Source organism: Leuresthes tenuis, unplaced genomic scaffold (genome assembly GCF_036924035.1).
Source record: "Leuresthes tenuis unplaced genomic scaffold, fLeuTen1.0.hap1 SCAF_68, whole genome shotgun sequence".
In the NCBI taxonomy this organism is placed as follows: domain Eukaryota; kingdom Metazoa; phylum Chordata; class Actinopteri; order Atheriniformes; family Atherinopsidae; genus Leuresthes; species Leuresthes tenuis.
In genome coordinates, this window is record NW_027325422.1 from 136,011 (window position 1) to 159,777 (window position 23,767).

The 23,767-nt window shown below is 42.9% G+C and overlaps 2 non-coding genes across 2 annotated transcripts; both read left to right on the forward strand.

Moving 5' to 3' along the window:
- The first annotated feature begins 17,989 nt into the window (after positions 1-17,989).
- LOC140285986 (U5 spliceosomal RNA) lies at positions 17,990-18,103 on the forward strand. Its single transcript, XR_011910909.1, has one exon. It is a non-coding gene; the product is annotated as a U5 spliceosomal RNA (small nuclear RNA).
- A 298-nt stretch (positions 18,104-18,401) lies between these two features.
- LOC140285991 (U2 spliceosomal RNA) lies at positions 18,402-18,589 on the forward strand. Its single transcript, XR_011910913.1, has one exon. It is a non-coding gene; the product is annotated as a U2 spliceosomal RNA (small nuclear RNA).
- The last annotated feature ends 5,178 nt before the right edge of the window (positions 18,590-23,767 follow it).

Sequence of the window (23,767 nt, forward strand, 5' to 3'; positions counted from 1 at the left end):
CGGCAAGCGTTTCTTCACTACACAGAGCAGGAAAAATGTGTGAGTGTGTTTGTGCTATCACCCATTAGTGGAGGCTCCGCTGCCGCGTGACGTCCAGAACCTGCCTCCCACCCTCAGTCAGCCTTTGGCCAAATTTCATCACTTTTCAGCTGTGGACAGTCCTTCTTCCAGTGTCCAGTCTGGCCACAGTAAAAACAAATATTCGGATCATAGCTCTGATCCCACACGTCCACGTCTTCGACTTCGGCCTCGTCCTCTGTTTACACCAACTGCGTAATACATGGTCATGGCTGCCAAATGCAGCTCCTTTTCACACTTGTCCCTTTTGGTTGTCTTACGCGTCTCAACTTGGTTATGAGCATGGCGAGCATATCGGCGAACGTCAGCCAAACGAGGACCCTCACACCATCCCACGTAAATGTTCTTTACTTCAGTGGCGACATCTGGCATGAGGCCTTTAATTATTGCATTGCATGCAATACTCTCCCATGGTCCTGATTCATTACCCAAATCCCTTGGTCTCTGATGACCGCTGTGCTTGCTGACTTCCTCAAGGATGCGGTGTACAAAATCATCAGTCCCTTCACCAGGTTTCTGTTTGCAGGTGTAAATGTGGGACATATTGATTTTGGTTGGAAATTGAGTGGTGATGGCTTGACACAGTCTTTGGATGGCTGCTTCATATTGAGCGTTATCATTATGTCCTCGTTCACTGTTGGTAGGTCGCAAATCCAGTTGTAGCATACTGGCCTCTATTTTGCAGAGGTCGGTCGGTTTGAACTTTTTTGCCAATGTGCGACGCAATTCAACCCCAGTCGGGCAGATTGTGCGCAGAAATCTCGCAACTCGTCAGCAAAATGGGGTCCAGAAATCTCTGGATCTGGTAAGCATTGTTATGCTTCCATGATGTCAGTCTCAGTCCAGGGTCGATAAACCAGTAATGGTCCAGTGGGAACTGCAACTTTAACCATAGGCATGGTTTGAATCTGGTTTTGTTTTTTCTCACGTTTAGATCTCTGAAGTCCAGATTGTGGGTAAAGGATTTTTGTCACTTGCGTTAAAAGTTCTTGGGCAGGTACGCTGGAGAACCAAACGTCTTCCTTTTCCTCATCATCAGACCTATGTAACTGATGTTGTGAGAATGATGGAATTTCTTCCCGAGGGAGGATGGAAGAAGTCCCTTCTTCCCGAGAGCCAGAGGCTTGTGGCAGGGCTGGCTGTTGTTGTTGCAGGGCAGGAGTCCAGGTCTGGATCCGGCACAGCTAATACTAAATTATTATCATCATTCCGTCATGGCATTTGTTTAACATTTTCCTTTCTTTCTCTTAATACACTTTATTTTTTCCAAAATTCTATACCTTTCTTACTTCTTATTTAAACTTAATTTTATTTTTTTTTTGCTTCATCTCTTTCTCATATTTGCAAAACTTTTCTTCTAATTTTCTTATTTCTAACATACTAAAAGAACCTTCTGGTGGAAAACCTCTGGACCATATGTCTTTTTCATTTCATCATGCTTAGGTCCCCCGGTAGGGTCAAAAGTCTGAGACCTACTGTTTCCCATTCTCAGACTTGGAATGGGGAAATATATTCCTTCACTCAAAGGACGTCTCCAATGAGGACCTTAATCTGTACTCACACTTCTTCGGAGTACTTCACACTTCTTCGGACTGCTTCAAAAGTTTCACTTACCCATGAAATCTCTGTCTCACTGATGACACAACCGGGAAACACTCTTTTATTCAAATAAAAACTAAAAAGCAGTCCTATCGTCTCAGACTATCATATTTCAAAAATGATCCCAGCGCTGGTATTCAAGAAAAGGACCTGCCAGTCCTCTCTCTCAGAAAAGGCCTTGGAGGTATGAGGCTGGAACAGCTACTTCAGTCCAGGCTGGCCATGCACTGCGATCCGGTCCAGAGACACCAGTCGAGGGATCCTGTTCGTGACGCCAAAATTGTGGTGGAAATTTAGTAACGCACAGAGTCAGTTATTTTCTTCTGAGGAGATAAGAGGCTTTAATAATAATATCTTGAAAGAGAGAACAACACAGTACAGAATACAGAGTTGCTCTGACCACTGAAGCAAAAACACACAGTTATATTGCCCGCTCATCACGTCATCTGTCTTTGGTTGATAGTTGATTGTTCTTCTAACTTTCCTCCCCAACCATCAGTTTAGGTTACCCAAAAGGAGTGTATTGCTCCATCACAAGTATGCTTCTTTCACATACAGGGTAATATGAAGAATTTTATGCCTGAAACCTATTTAGACATGCAAAAATATGAAGGACAAAGCAGTTTTAACTTGGTTTGAGTGAAGGAATTCATTTTATATCAAAATCCGGAATTGTGCATTATGGCAGCAGAATTGTAGTCTGAATACCTTTATGCCAAACAGATTTGCTTTGCCAAGGGAAGTTTTATAAATGTTTATTGTTTATGTTTACAATATATAAACTAGCAGAATAATTAATTCATCCTCCTGGTCCCTCCCACCCCGGAGAGGGCAGCCAGAGACTGGCTGCAATAGGCATCCCCGCTACCTGGGACCCAACACAGGGCAGGAGGGCCTGATGTCCACCAGGCTCGGGGCCTGCAGTCACCATATTCCGGGAGCTACTGTACCCCCAGAAGGAACCCATCCCGCCCCACCCCACTCAACCCAACCCCACCCCGGAGGACCTCTACAAAAACAAACAAACAACAACAAAAATCAAACAAACAAACAAACAAATCACCCGGTCACACCAGTCGCAGCAGCGAGACCCACCATCACCCAGCCCCCCCCCAACAGGGGAAAAGCACACCCCCACACAGACCTCCTCCCCCTCACCGCACGCCCCAACACCCTAAAAAAAATAACCACCTGCGGACACCTTGGAGTTCCCAGAGCAACAAGGCCGGCACCAGGATCTGCACCAACCCACGCATATTGTGGCATGTCCAGGGCAACCCAGACCCCCCAGGCACTGGCAGGGCCCCGCCCCGGGCGCAAGGCAGCGGCAAGCCACCAGGTCCAGGCCCAGCTCCACCACCCATGCCAGAGCGGCCCGGTCACCCGGTACAGAGCCAGCAGCCACCACCCCAAGGCCCCTAAGGGACCCCGCCCCACACCGCAAGACAGCCCCACCCGCAAGCCCCCAAAACTGCCCTCCAAGCCCGACACACAGTCCCCCCCAGCAATGACCAACCCGGTCCCCACGACCCGAGAGACCACCAGACGCCCGAAGCCACACAGCCCCCCCCAGCACACACCCAACCGCCCAGAGCGACGGGACAGCAACCCACTACCAACACTATGTGATCAAGCTAATCAGAGGGGACCAGAGAGAATTAAATTCAGCCAATTGATGTTTTGAGGAGGCAGACATTGTTTCCATGCTAATATAATCTAAAAGAAAATTTCTAAACTGGTTAATACACAGATTGTTCTTCGCTTTCCAGTTCATGAGAATAGTTTTCTTTGCTATACATAACACTGTGAGGATCATGTGTGCTAAGCTAAATTCCACGTTGATGTTGTCTATGTCACCCAGTATGCACAGTGTGGGGCATGCAGGAATGCTACACTTTAGCCATGTTGATAGGTCCGCACAGACTTCAAGCCAGAACTTCTGGACAGGCGCACAAAACCACAAAGCGTGTGCATAATCATCAGGTGTGTTATCTGTGCAATGTGAGCAGATGTTTGAGTGTGTTAGACCCATCCTGAACATCCTTTGTCCTGTATAGTGTGTTCTATGAAGAATTTTGTATTGTATGAGCTGTAAATTAGGATTTTGAGTCATTCTGAAGGTGTTCAAACATATTTGTGGCCAGAAGCTATGACTAGAACTGATGGATAAATCTGCCTCCCATTTTGAGGACGGTAGAGACATTGTGTCATCTATCTTAGACAATAATTTATATATTTTTGATAGTAGTTTTGGGGTGCAGATGCTTAGAAATTCTGCTACCCTAATCGGGAGTTGTAAGTCTGGTTGGTGGAGGATATATTTCTTTGTTATTATAGACTTAAGTTGTTGATATTCTAGGAATTTATTGCTGCCTATCTCATGTTGTGATATGAGCTCATCAAATGAAATAAAATGTCCATTTTGGATTATATGTTCCAGATGTTTGATTCCTTTGATCTTCCACAGAGTAAAGTTTAGCATTTTTTTGTTTTGAAGGATGTCAGGATTGTTCCAGATGGGTGTAAGCTTACACGGGACAAGTGAAGACTTTGTTATTTTAAGAAATTCCCACCAGGCTGTCAGAGAGGTGCTGATGTTAATGCTTTTGAAACATTTGTGATTTTTTACGTTTTGACTAATAAGTGGCAGGTCAGAGATTTCCAGATTATCACACAATGCTTGTTCTGTATTTATCCATGTTCATCTATTGGGCTAGGTTTAAACCATTTTGATATATACCGTAACCTATTGGCTAAGGAATAGTGCTGAAAATTAGGTAAATCTAATCCACCACTGTCCTTGGTCTTCTGTAGGGTTTTTAAACTAATACGTGGTGGTTTGTTTTTCCACGGAAATTTGGAGATGCATGAATCTAGTGACTTAAACCAAGTAGCAGGTTGGTTTTATGGGGATCATTGAGAACAAATAGTTAACTTTTGGTAGTATCATCATTTTAATGGTTGTAACTCTCCCCATAAGTGATATAGGTAAGGACTTCCAACGAGAGAGATTGTCCTCTACTGTCTTTAATAATTGCACATAAATTAGCTTTGTTAGCTCTGAGAGCCTGGAGGAAATGTTTATGCCTAAATATCTAATATTTCCTGACTGTAAAGTGATCGCAGGTATATTCTGGACCCTACAGTTAATGGGCAGAACTGTGGTCTTAGACCAATTGATAGAGTAGTCAGAAAGTGCTGAGAATTTATTTATGAGTGTGATCGTGTGAGTGAGAGACGTCTGTGAGTTCTGAAGGAAAAGTAATACATCATCAGCATAAAGACTTATTTTATGCTCAATATTTTGGGGTTGGATGCCTTTAATATTTCTATCTTGTCTGATAGCAGCTGCTAAAGGTTTGATGAAAATAGCAAAAAGTGAGGGAGAAAGTGAGCAACCCTGTCTTGTACTTCTCTGCAGACTGAAGCTTGGAGAAGTTTGATCATTTGTCCTGACACTTGCATTTGGGGAGTCAGTTATTTTTCTTGTGAGGAGATAAGAGGCTTTAATAATAATATCTTGCAAGAGAGAACAACACAGTACAGAATACAGAGTTGCTCTGACCACTGAAGCAAAAACACACAGTTATATTGCCCGCTCATCACGTCATCTGTTTTTGGGTATAATTGATTGTTCTTCTAACTTTCCTCCCCAACCATCAGTTGAGGTTACCCAGACACACTCGTAAATACCAGCCTAACCCTGTCCCCCCTAAAGTGCACCTATCTCATTATAACAAGCCCACCATTGTAAAGAGGAATTTAAGAAAACAGGGCAGGGTGGTACCTTGCAGCTCGGTCATTTGCAGGTGATACACAGTAACACTCAATACAATGCATATAAGAATTATTTTCCATTACATTCCTCCCTTTTGATTATAATAATACCATTATATTAATCAACCCAAAAGAAACAAGGAAAATAATAACTTTATCTGTAAAACATCAGCCTGCATTTGCACACAACGTGAGTTTAAAATGCAGGCATCATAGTAATAAAGGGTCCAATGATAAACAATCAAAACATGAACAATTAAACATGATTATCTTCATCCCTCTCTAAGTCAGCGTCACTAGAGGAAAAATTTTGAAAGCAAGAAAGTTATTTGAGTCATTTGGTCTTTTTCACACTGTTGTTTAGATGGACTACATAAAATGATGTCATCCACATACTGCAAAAGAGCAGAGCCTGTGGTTGATTGAAGTTAATCCAGACTAGCTTTGAGGGCAGCATTGTAAATAGTGGGACTTTCACAGTACCCCTGGCATAACCGGGTAAAAGTCCAAGATCTCCCTTCAAACTAAAAAGCAAACCAAAATGGGCTATCAGGGTGCACTGGCGACAAGTCAACCACTGAGAAAAACTGTGCATCTGATGTAATTTGAGACAAAATAGTGTGTGGGTTGGGCACAGTAGGAGCATGTGGCTGAACTGCAGCATTCACCGCTTGGAGGTCCTGTACAAAACGCCATTCATCTGGCTGGCCAGCATCTTTAATCTTTTTAACAGGAAACAATGGAGTAAGCACAGGTGAATTTTCAAAAGGAACAATAACGCCTGTTTTCTGAAAAGATTGAAAAACGGGTTTAATCCCTTTAATTGCTTCAGGCTTAAAAGGGTATTGTTTTTTACATGGACAAAAGTCTGATTTAGGGGTGACAATTACTGGTTCACAGCCTTTTATCAACCCCACATCATATTTGCTCTTAGCCCAAAGATCATTGGGCACTTCAGCCAACATGGGTATCGAAGACAAATCTGTTTCAGATAAAAAACATGCTTCAAAATGTGATTCTGTGGTAGGAATTAAGTCCACAGTTCTTTGACAATGCATTGTACTCAAAAATGTTTTTTTGTATGCTGACAATCGTTCAGAAAACATCAAATTTGGATCAGCAGGTGAAACAGTCCACTCCATTTCTTTCTGACATGTAGCAACAAACTCTCCCACACCTTGTCACTGCCAGTGTGTACGTTTGGCCAAGGAAATGTGAGGGCGAGTACCACAAACATTAAAAAAATCGAAGTGCTCTGGAGTGAGCGACACAGCCAATAAAGTAGGCGCACATATTTTTTCACTTCTTCTCATAGTCATTGTCAGGCCCCAAAGAAATGTGTGATGTGCAGTGCAAATCAGTAGGTTGCATGAAATCAGAAAGGGGTGAAACTAACGCTTTTGCTTCTTCCACTAGTTGTTGTGAAAAAGGAGAGCTGGGAAGTTTCCACTCATAAGCATATGTAAGTGCCGATGAATCAAACTGCACTGCTGTGAAAACTTTGTCAGGCTGTAACATAACCTTAACACCCTCTGGTGTAGAAGTTAAAATAATGCCTAATTTACACATGAGATCACAGCCCATCAGGTTAATGGGACACAACTCTGATAACAAAAATGAGTGTTTGAAGGAGAGCTCATCGGGAGTGACAACACGCAATGGGCATTGTCATTTTCTCCTTCACAACCTGGCCTGATGCAGACATACAGTAAACGTGGTTTCCACTTAACTTTGGAGGACAATCAACCTCCCCTGACGTCACTACTGATGAACATGGTCCTCTTTGCTCTAGGACGGAACTAGCATGCAAAACTTTACTACGTGAATCACAGTCGGCAAGCGTTTCTTCACTACACAGAGCAGGAAAAATGTATGAGTGTGTTTGTGCTATCACCCATTAGTGGAGGCTCCGCTGCCGCGTGACGTCCAGAACCTGCCTCCCACCCTCAGTCAGCCTTTGGCCAAATTTCATCACTTTTCAGCTGTGGACAGTCCTTCTTCCAGTGTCCAGTCTGGCCACAGTAAAAACAAATATTCGGATCATAGCTCTGATCCCACACGTCCACGTCTTCGACTTCGGCCTCGTCCTCTGTTTACACCAACTGCGTAATACATGGTCATGGCTGCCAAATGCAGCTCCTTTTCACACTTGTCCCTTTTGGTTGTCTTACGCGTCTCAACTTGGTTATGAGCATGGCGAGCATATCGGCGAACGTCAGCCAAACGAGGACCCTCACACCATCCCACGTAAATGTTCTTTACTTCAGTGGCGACATCTGGCATGAGGCCTTTAATTATTGCATTGCATGCAATACTCTCCCATGGTCCTGATTCATTACCCAAATCCCTTGGTCTCTGATGACCGCTGTGCTTGCTGACTTCCTCAAGGATGCGGTGTACAAAATCATCAGTCCCTTCACCAGGTTTCTGTTTGCAGGTGTAAATGTGGGACATATTGATTTTGGTTGGAAATTGAGTGGTGATGGCTTGACACAGTCTTTGGATGGCTGCTTCATATTGAGCGTTATCATTATGTCCTCGTTCACTGTTGGTAGGTCGCAAATCCAGTTGTAGCATACTGGCCTCTATTTTGCAGAGGTCGGTCGGTTTGAACTTTTTTGCCAATGTGCGACGCAATTCAACCCCAGTCGGGCAGATTGTGCGCAGAAATCTCGCAACTCGTCAGCAAAATGGGGTCCAGAAATCTCTGGATCTGGTAAGCATTGTTATGCTTCCATGATGTCAGTCTCAGTCCAGGGTCGATAAACCAGTAATGGTCCAGTGGGAACTGCAACTTTAACCATAGGCATGGTTTGAATCTGGTTTTGTTTTTTCTCACGTTTAGATCTCTGAAGTCCAGATTGTGGGTAAAGGATTTTTGTCACTTGCGTTAAAAGTTCTTGGGCAGGTACGCTGGAGAACCAAACGTCTTCCTTTTCCACATCATCAGACCTATGTAACTGATGTTGTGAGAATGATGGAATTTCTTCCCGAGGGAGGATGGAAGAAGTCCCTTCTTCCCGAGAGCCAGAGGCTTGTGGCAGGGCTGGCTGTTGTTGTTGCAGGGCAGGAGTCCAGGTCTGGATCCGGCACAGCTAATACTAAATTATTATCATCATTCCGTCATGGCATTTGTTTAACATTTTCCTTTCTTTCTCTTAATACACTTTATTTTTTCCAAAATTCTATACCTTTCTTACTTCTTATTTAAACTTAATTTTCTTTTTTTTTGCTTCATCTCTTTCTCATATTTGCAAAACTTTTCTTCTAATTTTCTTATTTCTAACATACTAAAAGAACCTTCTGGTGGAAAACCTCTGGACCATATGTCTTTTTCATTTCATCATGCTTAGGTCCCCCGGTAGGGTCAAAAGTCTGAGACCTACTGTTTCCCATTCTCAGACTTGGAATGGGGAAATATATTCCTTCACTCAAAGGACGTCTCCAATGAGGACCTTAATCTGTACTCACACTTCTTCGGAGTACTTCACACTTCTTCGGACTGCTTCAAAAGTTTCACTTACCCATGAAATCTCTGTCTCACTGATGACACAACCGGGAAACACTCTTTTATTCAAATAAAAACTAAAAAGCAGTCCTATCGTCTCAGACTATCATATTTCAAAAATGATCCCAGCGCTGGTATTCAAGAAAAGGACCTGCCAGTCCTCTCTCTCAGAAAAGGCCTTGGAGGTATGAGGCTGGAACAGCTACTTCAGTCCAGGCTGGCCATGCACTGCGATCCGGTCCAGAGACACCAGTCGAGGGATCCTGTTCGTGACGCCAAAATTGTGGTGGAAATTTAGTAACGCACAGAGTCAGTTATTTTCTTCTGAGGAGATAAGAGGCTTTAATAATAATATCTTGAAAGAGAGAACAACACAGTACAGAATACAGAGTTGCTCTGACCACTGAAGCAAAAACACACAGTTATATTGCCCGCTCATCACGTCATCTGTCTTTGGTTGATAGTTGATTGTTCTTCTAACTTTCCTCCCCAACCATTAGTTTAGGTTACCCAAAAGGAGTGTATTGCTCCATCACAAGTATGCTTCTTTCACATACAGGGTAATATGAAGAATTTTATGCCTGAAACCTATTTAGACATGCAAAAATATGAAGGACAAAGCAGTTTTAACTTGGTTTGAGTGAAGGAATTCATTTTATATCAAAATCCGGAATTGTGCATTATGGCAGCAGAATTGTAGTCTGAATACCTTTATGCCAAACAGATTTGCTTTGCCAAGGGAAGTTTTATAAATGTTTATTGTTTATGTTTACAATATATAAACTAGCAGAATAATTAATTCATCCTCCTTGTCCCTCCCACCCCAGAGAGGGCAGCCAGAGACTGGCTGCAATAGGCATCCCCGCTACCTGGGACCCAACACAGGGCAGGAGGGCCTGATGTCCACCAGGCTCGGGGCCTGCAGTCACCATATTCCGGGAGCTACTGTACCCCCAGAAGGAACCCATCCCGCCCCACCCCACTCAACCCAACCCCACCCCGGAGGACCTCTACAAAAACAAACAAACAACAACAAAAATCAAACAAACAAACAAACAAATCACCCGGTTACACCAGTCGCAGCAGCCCGGGCCTGAGACCCACCATCACCCAGGCCCCCCCAGGCCCCCCCCAACTGGGGAAAAGCACACCCCCATACAGAACCCCTTCTCCTCACCGCACGCCCCAACACCCTAAAAAAAACAACCACCTGCGGACACCATGGAGTTCCCAGAGCAACAAGGCCGGCACCAGGACCTGCACCAACCCACGCATACTGTGGCATGTCCAGGGCAACCCAGACCCCCCAGGCACAGGCAGGGCCCCGCCCCGGGCGCAAGGCAACGGCAAGCCACCAGGTCCAGGCCCAGCTCCACCACCCACGCCAGAGCGGCCCGGTCACCCGGTACAGAGCCAGCAGCCACCACCCCAAGGCCCCTAAGGGACCCCGCCCCACACCGCAAGACAGCCCCACCCGCAAGCCCCCAAAACTGCCCTCCAAGCCCGACACACAGTCCCCCCCAGCAATGACCAACCCGGTCCCCACGACCCGAGAGACCACCAGACGCCCGAAGCCACACAGCCCCCCCCAGCACACACCCAACCGCCCAGAGCGATTTCTAAACTGGTTAATACACAGATTGTTCTTCGCTTTCCAGTTCATGAGAATAGTTTTCTTTGCTATACATAACACTGTGAGGATCATGTGTGCTAAGCTAAATTCCACGTTGATGTTGTCTAAGTCACCCAGTATGCACAGTGTGGGGCATGCAGGAATGCTACACTTTAGCCATGTTGACAGGTCCGCACAGACTTCAAGCCAGAACTTCTGGACAGGCGCACAAAACCACAAAGGGTGTGCATAATCATCAGGTGTGTTATCTGTGCAATGTGAGCAGATGTTTGAGTGTGTTAGACCCATCCTGAACATCCTTTGTCCTGTATAGTGTGTTCTATGAAGAATTTTGTATTGTATGAGCTGTAAATTAGGATTTTGAGTCATTCTGAAGGTGTTCAAACATATTTGTGGCCAGAAGCTATGACTAGAACTGATGGATAAATCTGCCTCCCATTTTGAGGACGGTAGAGACATTGTGTAATCTATCTTAGACAATAATTTATATATTTTTGATAGTAGTTTTGGGGTGCAGATGCTTAGAAATTCTGCTACCCTAATCGGGAGTTGTAAGTCTGGTTGGTGGAGGATATATTTCTTTGTTATTATAGACTTAAGTTGTTGATATTCTAGGAATTTATTGCTGCCTATCTCATGTTGTGATATGAGCTCATCAAATGAAATAAAATGTCCATTTTGGATTATATGTTCCAGATGTTTGATTCCTTTGATCTTCCATAGAGTAAAGTTTAGCATTTTTTTGTTTTGCAGGATGTCAGGATTGTTCCAGATGGGTGTAAGCTTACACGGGACAAGTGAAGACTTTGTTATTTTAAGAAATTCCCACCAGGCTGTCAGAGAGGTGCTGATGTTAATGCTTTTGAAACATTTGTGATTTTTTACGTTTTGACTAATAAGTGGCAGGTCAGAGATTTCCAGATTATCACACAATGCTTGTTCTATATTTATCCATGTTCATCTATTGGGCTAGGTTTAAACCATTTTGATATATACCGTAACCTATTGGCTAAGGAATAGTGCTGAAAATTAGGTAAATCTAATCCACCACTGTCCTTGGTCTTCTGTAGGGTTTTTAAACTAATACGTGGTGGTTTGTTTTTCCACAGAAATTTGGAGATGCATGAATCTAGTGACTTAAACCAAGTAGCAGGTTGGTTTTATGGGGATCATTGAGAACAAATAGTTAACTTTTGGTAGTATCATCATTTTAATGGTTGTAACACTCCCCATAAGTGATATAGGTAAGGACTTCCAACGAGAGAGATTGTCCTCTACTGTCTTTAATAATTGCACATAAATTAGCTTTGTTAGCTCTGAGAGCCTGGAGGAAATGTTTATGCCTAAATATCTAATATTTCCTGACTGTAAAGTGATCGCAGGTATATTCTGGACCCTACAGTTAATGAGCAGAACTGTGGTCTTAGACCAATTGATAGAGTAGTCAAAAAGTGCTGAGAATTTATTTATGAGTGTGATCGTGTGAGTGAGAGACGTCTGTGAGTTCTGAAGGAAAAGTAATACATCATCAGCATAAAGACTTATTTTATGCTCAATATTTTGGGGTTGGATGTCTTTAATATTTCTATCTTGTCTGATAGCAGCTGCTAAAGGTTTGATGAAAATAGCAAAAAGTGAGGGAGAAAGTGAGCAACCCTGTCTTGTACTTCTCTGCAGACTGAAGCTTGGAGAAGTTTGATCATTTGTCCTGACACTTGCATTTGGGGAGTCAGTTATTTTCTTCTGAGGAGATAAGAGGCTTTAATAATAATATCTTGCAAGAGAGAACAACACAGTACAGAATACAGAGTTGCTCTGACCACTGAAGCAAAAACACACAGTTATATTGCCCGCTCATCACGTCATCTGTTTTTGGGTATAATTGATTGTTCTTCTAACTTTCCTCCCCAACCATCAGTTGAGGTTACCCAGACACACTCGTAAATACCAGCCTAACCCTGTCCCCCCTAAAGTGCACCTATCTCATTATAACAAGCCCACCATTGTAAAGAGGAATTTAAGAAAACAGGGCAGGGTGGTACCTTGCAGCTCGGTCATTTGCAGGTGATACACAGTAACACTCAATACAATGCATATAAGAATTATTTTCCATTACATTCCTCCCTTTTGATTATAATAATACCATTATATTAATCAACCCAAAAGAAACAAGGAAAATAATAACTTTATCTGTAAAACATCAGCCTGCATTTGCACACAACGTGAGTTTAAAATAAAGGCATCATAGTAATAAAGAGTCCAATGATAAACAATCAAAACATGAACAATTAAACATGATTATCTTCATCCCTCTCTAAGTCAGCGTCACTAGAGGAAAGATTTTGAAAGCAAGAAAGTTATTTGAGTCATTTGGTCTTTTTCACACTGTTGTTTAGATGGACTACATAAAAGGATGTCATCCACATACTGCAAAAGAGCAGAGCCTGTGGTTGATTGAAGTTAATCCAGACTAGCTTTGAGGGCAGCATTGTAAATAGTGGGACTTTCACAGTACCCCTGGCATAACCGGGTAAAAGTCCAAGATCTCCCTTCAAACTAAAAAGCAAACCAAAATGGGCTATCAGGGTGCACTGACGACAAGTCAACCACTGAGAAAAACAGTGCATCTGATGTAATTTGAGACAAAATAGTGTGTGGGTTGGGCACAGTAGGAGCATGTGGCTGAACTGCAGCATTCACTGCTTGGAGGTCCTGTACAAAACGCCATTCATCTGGCTGGCCAGCATCTTTAATCTTTTTAACAGGAAACAATGGAGTAAGCACAGGTGAATTTTCAAAAGGAACAATAACGCCTGTTTTCTGAAAAGATTGAAAAACGGGTTTAATCCCTTTAATTGCTTCAGGCTTAAAAGGGTATTGTTTTTTACATGGACAAAAGTCTGATTTAGGGGTGACAATTACTGGTTCACAGCCTTTTATCAACCCCACATCATATTTGCTCTTAGCCCAAAGATCATTGGGCACTTCAGCCAACATGGGTATCGAAGACAAATCTGTTTCAGATAAAAAACATGCTTCAAAATGTGATTCTGTGGTAGGAATTAAGTCCACAGTTCTTTGACAATGCATTGTACTCAAAAATATTTTTTTGTATGCTGACAATCGTTCAGAAAACATCAAATTTGGATCAGCAGGTGAAACAGTCCACTCCATTTCTTTCTGACATGTAGCAACAAACTCTCCCACACCTTGTCACTGCCAGTGTGTACGTTTGGCCAAGGAAATGTGAGGGCGAGTACCACAAACATTAAAAAAATCGAAGTGCTCTGGAGTGAGCGACACAGCCAATAAAGTAGGCGCACATATTTTTTCACTTCTTCTCATTCTTCTTCATTGTCAGGCCCCAAAGAAATGTGTGATGTGCAGTGCAAATCAGTAGGTTGCATGAAATCAGAAAGGGGTGAAACTAACGCTTTTGCTTCTTCCACTAGTTGTTGTGAAAAAGGAGAGCTGGGAAGTTTCCACTCATAAGCATATGTAAGTGCCGATGAATCAAACTGCACTGCTGTGAAAACTTTGTCAGGCTGTAACATAACCTTAACACCCTCTGGTGTAGAAGTTAAAATAATGCCTAATTTACACATGAGATCACAGCCCATCAGGTTAATGGGACACAACTCTGATAACAAAAATGAGTGTTTGAAGGAGAGCTCATCGGGAGTGACAACACGCAATGGGCATTGTCATTTTCTCCTTCACAACCTGGCCTGATGCAGACATACAGTAAACGTGGTTTCCACTTAACTTTGGAGGACAATCAAACTCCCCTGACGTCACTACTGATGAACATAAGTTCCTATATTCTGAGAGAAATATCTTTGCTCTAGGACGGAAATAGCATGCAAAACTTTACTACGTGAATCACAGTCGGCAAGCGTTGCTTCACTACACAGAGCAGGAAAAATGTGTGAGTGTGTTTGTGCTATCACCCATTAGTGGAGGCTCCGCTGCCGTGTGACGTCCAGAACCTGCCTCCCACCCTCAGTCAGCCTTTTGCCCAATTTCATCACTTTTTAGCTGTGGACAGTCCTTCTTCCAGTGTCCAGTCTGGCCACAGTAAAAACAAATATTCGGATCATAGCTCTGGCGTGGCCCATTTTGACCTCCTCTCCCACACGTCCACGTCTTCGACTTCGGCCTCGTCCTCTGTTTACACCAACTGCGTAATACATGGTCATGGTTGCCAAATGCAGCTCCTTTTCACACTTGTCCCTTTTGGTTGTCTTACGCGTCTCAACTTGGTTCTGAGCATGGCGAGCATATCGGCGAACGTCAGCCAAACGAGGACCCTCACACCATCCCACGTAAATGTTCTTTACTTCAGTGGCGACATCTATATAATATTGTCTGGGTCCCGTTAAAACATGTATTTTTCCCATCTAATTCCTTGTTTGCTTTAAAACAAGTATTCCCCATTTTCTATCCCTTCAGTAGCCAACCAGTTTGTATGGAGTACACTGGAGCAACTTGACTGATCAGTAAAACACTGCTTTTGTTGTCACCGCAAGGCTTCCCCCGTCGGTTGTTTCACTGAGACACTACTGAGTAACTATAACTCAACACAGTTTATACACATAACATTCATATACATACTAACAAACAAACAAACAATAATTTATCGCAATTTTCTCATCTCTGTTTGAACGTACACCCAGGTAAATATTCCTGTAGTGTTCTCATACCGACTATGGACCCATTCATTGTTTAACTTCACTGTTTTGCAAATCCTAATTGAATATTACACATTGACATTGAACTTTACTGGATAAGCAGGTCTTCATTGCATTCAGCAGCCTATATGTGAGCATCTATGTGTAAGCTGTTCTTCTTTGCATTTATCAGCAGCAAGCAATTCTTCACTGCACATGCATATGTAAATAGTAAAACAATTCCAATGTGTTAGCGAAACCTTCTATATCACAGTGGTTTCTAAGATCTATTTTAAGTTCTTTGCCATCAGTGAGATGACATAGTTTACAAAGTGTGTCAAATTATCACTGAAGATCTTTTCAGGTATTTCAAATCTAGAAATGAGTTATTTTACGCGTGATTTTGCTACTGAGAGTGCATCTGCTTGTGCACATGGAAATATTTCAGACCATTTGGTAAAAACCTCTGTTGTCACTGAGCAGAATCGTTTCCCTTAACATTTATTTAGTTCAATGAAATCTACACAATAATGAAATAATGAAATCCAAACAAATATGTTGAAAAAGATACACTGGCTTAGGGAATTATCTTCGTTTTGGTCTTAGATTGCCCTGTGGAATGTATTTTGCACATATTTGACCTGCTAGACAAAACTTTATTAATTTATTTATTCTAAAAAAAAAATTCAATAATTAGTAAAACCATATGCTGTAAAAACCTGGTTCATTATTGCTTCCATCCCTCCTGTTGAGACATGACATGGTCCGTGGCTCAATACTGCAGCATATTTAAACAAATTCTTTGGCAGTATGGTTTTCCTTCCGGTCATTCATACGAGTCTATTGTAGATGGCAATTGAATAACATCTAATAATGCTAAAATATTTGTAGTTTATACATTTAGCTGTGGATGTCTACATACCTGTTTTTCCAATGCTGTGTTAACACATGTACAGTTGAGAAGGCATACTGACTGTCAGTGTAAACGTTAACAACCTTTTTGTTATTTAATTTACAAGCTTCAGTTAAAGCTACCAATTCGAGTAATTTTTTGGTAGTGGTTGTTTTAAGAAAACTTCAGTTTCTGTTACTACTGCAAATCCTGTAGCATTTGTGCCATCAGGGTTTTTTGCTTGACCTGTTGAATAAATATAGTTATTTCTGCATTTTCATAACGTATATCAGTTAAGTCTGGCCTGGGTAAAACACTGATGGTTATTTCTGACATGCAATCATGAGGCTTTCCATCTGTGGGGTAGGTAGCAGTGTGGATGGATTAAGTGTAGCACATCTCTCGACAACAAGGTGTGGCTGTGAAAGAAGAACTGTTATGTAGGAGAGATGTCTGGTAAAGATATTTTGTTAAGTAACCATATCACAGCCACTGCATGAGGTACCTTAAGTGTTAATGGGTGAAATAACACCATTATTGTTGATGCCTGCACTGCCAATGGCTTCTGGCCATTGATTCAAAAGTACGATCTCGTCCCTTTTTCCCCCTTTCAGTGGACACTGGCCCCTAATTACCGCAATTCAGCAGGGGGTCTTTCATTAGGAGTACTGGACTCCCCCGTGCACGGTTTCAGCTCCGACCCTGGAAAGCGGAAAAAACGTTGAGATCTGGTTTGAGAACCCAATTGTTGAGAAAAGTCTCTCAATGAGACTCAGAGTTGCTGGAGTCAGTTAATGCAAATGTTTAATCTTGCAGCAAGTTCAAGAATGTGTGTGTGAATGGGTGTATGTGTGCGAACGTGTGTGAGTTTGTGTATGTGAGAGTTTAATGAACCTGTTATCCACAGGCAGGTCTTAACTAGTATGGCACAGGTCCAGCCTGTCTCATCTTTTTTGGAAGGTCCAGCGCTCGGCCGTAACCCTTCTGTCTGTTTGGACTCTCACATACATTCGGTTAATCATAGAAAAACGAGAACAAAACTTTTTAGCCCCTTAAATTCATAAAACAGACATGGTGCAGTTATTTCCATTCTAGAAAATAAGAGTAATCACCACCATTCCTATAAATTCTGGATATTCTAACAATCTGAATCTTTTTTAAATGTTCGATGAAGCCCTTTGCTGTTCTGTTTAGAGACTCAGCTGATCATAAACCAAGTTTTGCTCTTGAACCAAGCTTCTAAACTCTTCACCTTTTTCATTTCTCAGTTAGTATTCACTTTAAAACTGATTAAAAGAAAAATTAAATGAATGCCTATCAACAAATGTGGGATCTAAACTCTAGTGCTTTCTCTAAAATAATTTCCTTTCTCAATTCAGAAATGTGTGTGTGTAAGTCACAACACCCGTGACACCAAAACGGCTTTCTTTTCTCTCTTTTCTCTACACTCTGCACTGTGAGCACACACACCAAATCAGAAAGGCTTTTTTCTCTCTTTTCTACATTATGGACTGTGGGGACACAAAACCGCTCTCTCTCTTTTTTTTTTTGATTGTGTGCCAGGGCGTTGTCTCACGTATTAGATTATGCTTAAGATACGAATGAGCAGTCAGAACAAAGCCTCAATACGGTGTTCCCGTGTTGTTTGTGGCTGCCTTGTCTTTTGCACAGATTAAAAGACAAGGCAGCCATCGAATAGGGCCTGATTGTTCCTACTTGGTCAGCCGAGGAGCAAGGGGGGGGAGCAAGCGTCTCAACCAAGCAAAGCTCACCATGGGGAAGGTGGCTATGCCAACTAGCCTGATGCCCTGCTCCTGCAGTGATGGATAATCATACACTGGTTTCTCTTCATAATGTACAAGTCTTTCGCCTTTTGCTAAAGACTTCCGTGGAGAGCAGCACTAATGAGTTGTTTCTATTTTTGGCAGGCTTTAACTTTGCGGGTGAAGATCTTTCTGTCTGTGCAAAAGAAATCTTGTTACTGTGCAGAGTGACTTCTCTGAGTAGAGTCGCCTTACTTGTTGCGACTGTGCCGATGTTCGAAGCTGGAGTGCAAAGTTGTTGCTTGAATGGTGCTCGCTGGAGCGTGTGGTAGTGTAAAGTTATACCATTTAAAAGGGCTGAAGAGTGCTCAGTGCAGCGGGTGGGCGGAGGTGCAAAGTGACACTATGGCCATAAAAAGAACACCGCTACAAGTGCGCATTGTGCCAGGAAGGGCCCTCGGACGTGAACCAGTGGACAGATATCGCTTCTCGGCCTTTTGGCTAAGATCAAGTGTAGTATCTGTTCTTAGCAGTTTAATATGTGATATGTCTATGCAAGGACTACATATTAAATGGATTTTTATCAATAGGAGTTGAAAAAGGAGCTTGCTCCGTTCACTCCAAGCATCGACCCGGTACTGCAGTGCCGCTGGGAACGGTGCGCTCTCCTCTGCTCTTGTGAAAAAGCAAACAGCGGTGCAGGATGGAAGTTTCTTTTAATATGCTGAGAAAAGAGAGTGAATGCAAAGCAGACTTTAACACGGCTCTGGGAGCGAGCCGAGTGCGGGCTAACCAGGAGAATTGCTTGAAAGAAACGCGACACTGAATGAGCGGTCAGAACAAAGCCTCAATACGGTGTTCCTGTGGTGTTTTTATAAAATGCGGTGTAAAAAAAGGTGTGAATGCCCCATAGAAAACTAAAAGGTGGAGCGGAAGTGTTTGGCTGCAAGAAGGTGTGAATGTCCGACTATATTTGGTGAAAAGCAGGTGAAGCAAGGTCTGAATGCCCAACCTTTCATCATCAAAAGCGAGATCAGAGGTTTTTGGCTGCAAGAAGGCCATAGTTTGCCAAAAGCGGGTAAGGTGCGAATGATCGGCTAAATATCAACAAAAGTGGGGGCGGAGGTCTTCGGATGCAAGTGGGTGTGAATATCCCACCCTACAAGTATGGTGGAGAGGAAGCTGTGAATGGCCGACCATAGTTTGCAAAAAGCGGGTGAGAAAAGGTGCGAATGTCCAACCATACATGATCAAAACAGGGAGCGGAGGTGTTTGGCTGCGACAAGGTGTGAATGTCCACCCATAATTAATGAAAAGCGGGCAACAAGTAGGTTCGAATGCCCAACCATACATCATCAAAAGCAGGAGTGGATGTGTTCGGCTACAAGAAGGTTTGTATGTCCGAGCATAGTTTGTAAAAAGCGGGTAAGAAAAGGTTCGAATGCCCGAACATACACCATCAAAAGAGGGAGCGGAGGTGTTCCGCTGTAAGACGGTGTGAATGTCCGACCATAGTTGGTAAAAAGTGGGTATGAAAAGGTTCGAATGCCCAAATTCGGCTGCAAAAAACTGTGTTCGGCTGCAAAAAGGTGTGAATGTTCGACTAAATTTTGTAAAAAGCGGGTAAGACAAGGTGCGAATGCCTGACAATGTATGATCAAAAGCGGGAGCGGAGGTGTTCAGCTGCAAGAAGGTCTAAATGTCCATTTTTAATTAATAGAAAACATGAAAGAAAATTTTCGAAAATCAATCCGCACATGATCATAAGTGGGAGAGGAGGTGTTCAGCTGCAAGAAGGTGTGAATGTCCTACCATAATTGCTGAAAAATGTGTTAGAAACGGTAAGAATGCCGGACCATACATCATCAAAAGCTAAAGAGGTGGTGTTCGGCTGCAAGTAGGTGTGAATGTCTGACTAAAGTTCAAATATATTAACAAAAGCGGGAGGAGAGGTCTTCGGATGAGTGGTCGAGAATTTCCAACCATAATCTATAAAATGCGGTGAAAAAAAAAGGTGTGATAGATACCTAAAAGGTGGAGCGGAAGTGTTCGGCTGCAAGAAGGTGTGAATGTTATATATATAGTTGGTGAAAAGCAGGAAAAGCAAGGTCTGAATTCCCAATCTTACATAATCAAAAGCGAGATCAGAGGTTTTTGGCGGCAAGAAAACGGGTAAGGTGTGAATGACCGACTAAATATCAACAAAAGTGGGGGCGGAGGTCTTCGGATGCAAGTGGGTGTGAATATCCCACCATACAAGTATGGTGGAGAGGAAGCTGTGAATGGCCGACCATAGTTTGCAAAAAGTGGGTGAGAAAAGGTGCGAATGTCCAACCATACATGATCAAAACAGGGAGCGGAGGTGTTTGGCTGCGACAAGGTGTGAATATCCACCCATAATTAATGAAAAGCGGGCAACAAGTAGGTTCGAATGCCCAACCATACATCAACAAAAGCAGGAGTGGATGTGTTTGGCTACAAGAAGGTTTGAATGTCCGAGCATAGTTTGTAAAAAGCGGGTAAGAAAAGGTGCGAATGCCTGAACATACACCATCAAAAGAGGGAGCGGAGGTGTTCCGCTGAAAGACGGTGTGAATGTCCGAACATAGTTGGTAAAAAGCGGGTAAGAAAAGGTTCGAATGCCCGAATATATACCATCAAAAGCGGAAGCGGAGGTGTTCGGCTGTAAGAAGTTGTGAACGTCCGACCAAAGTTTGTAAAAAGCAGTTAAGAAAAGGTTCGAATATCCAACCAAACATAATCAAAAGTGGGAGCAGAGCTGTTCGACTGCAAGTAGGTGTGAATGTCCACCCATAAATCCTGAAAAATGGGTAAGAAAAGGTGCGAATGCCCAACCATACATCATCAAAAGAAGAAGTGGATGTGTTCTGCTACAAGAAGGTTTGAATGTCCGACCATAGTTTGTAAAAAGTTGGTAAGAAAAAGTTCGAATGCCCGAACATACACCATCAAAAGAGGGAGCGGAGGTGTTCCGCTGTAAGATGCTGCGAATGTCCGACCATAGTTGGTAAAAAGCGGGTAAGAAAAGGTTACAAAACCCGACTGTACACAATCAATAGCGGAAGCGGAGTTGTTCGGCTACAAGAAGGTGTGAAAGTCCACCAATAATTACTGAAAAATGGGTAAGAAAAGGTGTGAATGCCCAACTATACATCATCAAAAGCAGAAGTGGATGTGTTCGGCCACAAGAACGTTTGAATGTCCGACCATAGTTTGTAAAAGGCAGGTAAGAAAAGGTTCGAATGCCTGTACATACACAATCAAAAGAGGGAGCGGAGGTGTTTCGCTGCAAGAAGGTGTGAATGTCCGAGCATAGTTTGTAAAAAGTGGGTAAGAAAAGGTTCGAATGCCAGAACATACACCATCAAAAGAGGGAGCGGAGGTGTTCCGCTGTAAGAAGGTGTGAATGTCCGACCATAGTTGGTAAAAAGCGGGTAAGAAAAGGTTCGAATGCCAAAATATACACCATCAAAAGCGGAAGCCGAGGTGTTCGGCTGCAAGTAGGTGTGAATGTCAGATCATAATTTGCAAAAAGCTGATGAGAAAGGTGTGAATGACCGACAATAATTGCTGAAAAATGTGTTAGAAAAGGTAAGAATGCCGGACCATTCATCATCAAAAGCGGAAGAAGAGGTGTTCGGCTGCAAGAAGCTGTGAATGTCCAGCCATAATTACTCAAAAACGGGCACGAAAAGGTAGTTTTGCCAGACCATAAATGATCAAAAAAGGGAGCGGAGGTTTTCCGCTGTAAGAAGGTGTGAATATCCGACCATAATTGGTAAAAAGCGGGTAAGAAAAGGTGCGAATGCCCGACAATGTATGATCAAAAGAGGGAACGGAGGTTTTCGGCTGCAAGAAGGTCTAAATGTCCAACCATAATTTGTAAAAACCGGGTAAGAAAAGGCTCGGAAGCCCAACTATACACCATCAAAAGCGGGAGCGGAGGTGTTCAGCTGCAAGAAGGTCTGAATGTCCATCAATAATTGCTAGAAAACATGAAAAAAAAAATTCGAATATCCAACCGCACATGATCATAAGTGGGAGAGGAGGTGTTCAGCTGCAAGAAGGTGTGAATGTCCACCCATAATTCCTCAAAAATGGGTAAAAAAAAAGGTGCGAATGCCCAACCATACATCATCAAAAGCAGGACTGGATGTGTTAGGCTACAAGAAGGTTTGAATGTCCGAGCATAGTTTGTAAAAAGCGGGTAAGAAAAGGTTCGAATGCCCGAACATACACCATCAAAAGAGGGAGCGGAGGTGTTCCGCCATAAGAAGGTGTGAATGTCCGACCGTAGTTGGTTAAAATACCCGACTGTACACAATCAATAGCGGGAGCGAATGTGTTCGGCTACAAGAAGGTGTGAATGGCCGACCATTTTTTGTAAATAGCGGGTAAGAAAAGGTGCGAATGCCCGACAATACACCATCAAAAGCGGGAGCAGAGGGGTTCAGCTGCAAGAAGGTCTGAATTTCCAACCATAATTTGTAAAAACCGGGGAAGAAAAGGCTCGAAAGCCCAACTATACACCATCAAAAGCGGGAGCAGAGGGGTTCAGCTGCAAGAAGCTCTGAATGTCCATCAATAATTGCTAGAAAACATGAAAGAAAATTTTCGAATATCCAACCGCACATGATCATAAGTGGGAGAGGAGGTGTTCAGCTGCAAGAAGGTGTGAATGTCCACCCATAATTCCTGAAAAATGGGTAAAAAAAGGTGCGAATGCCCAACCATACATCATCAAAAGCATGTGTGAATGTCAGATCATAATTTGCAAAAACCTGATTGTGTGCAGCTGAACACCTCTGCTCCCGCTTTTGATGGTGTATAGTCGGGCTTTCGAGGCTTTTCTTCAACGGTGTTTACAAATTATGGTTGGAAATTCAGACCTTGCAGCCGAACACCTCCGCTCCCTCTTTTGATCATACATTGTCGGGCATTCGCACCTTGTCTTACCCGCGTTTTACAAACCATGGTCGGACTTTCACACCTTCTTGTAGCTGAACAACTCCGCTCCCGCTATTGATTGTGTACAGTCGGGTATTTTAACCTTTTCTTACCCGCTTTTTACCAATTATGGTCGGACATTCACACCGTCTTACAGCGGAACACCTCCGCTCCCTCTTTTGATGGTGTATGTTCGGGCATTCGAACTTTTTCTTACCCACTTTTTACAAACTATGGTCGGACATTCAAACCTTCTTGTAGCAGAACACATCCACTTCTTCTTTTGATGATGTATGGTTGGGCATTCGCACCTTTTCTTACCCATTTTTCAGGAATTATGGCTGGACATTCACACCTACTTGCAGTCGAACAGCTCTGCTCCCACTTTTTATTATGTTTGGTTGGATATTCGAACCTTTTCTTAACTGCTTTTTACAAACTTTGGTCGGACGTTCACAACTTCTTACAGCCGAACACCTCCGCTTCCGCTTTTGATGGTATATAATCGGGCATTCGAACCTTTTCTTACCCGCTTTTTACCAACTATGGTCGGACATTCACACCGTCTTTCAGCGGAACACCTCCGCTCCCTCTTTTGATGGTGTATGTTCGGGCATTCGCACCTTTTCTTACCCGCTTTTTACAAACTATGGTCGTACATTCAAACCTTCTTGTAGCCGAAAACCTCCACTCCCTCTTTTGATCATACTTTGTCGGGCATTCGCACCTTTTCTTACCCGCTTTTTACAAACTATGCTCGGACATTCAAACCTTCTTGTAGCCAAACACATCCACTCCTGCTTTTGTTGATGTATGGTTGGGCATTCGAACCTACTTGTTGCCCGCTTTTCATTAATTATGGGTGGACATTCACACCTT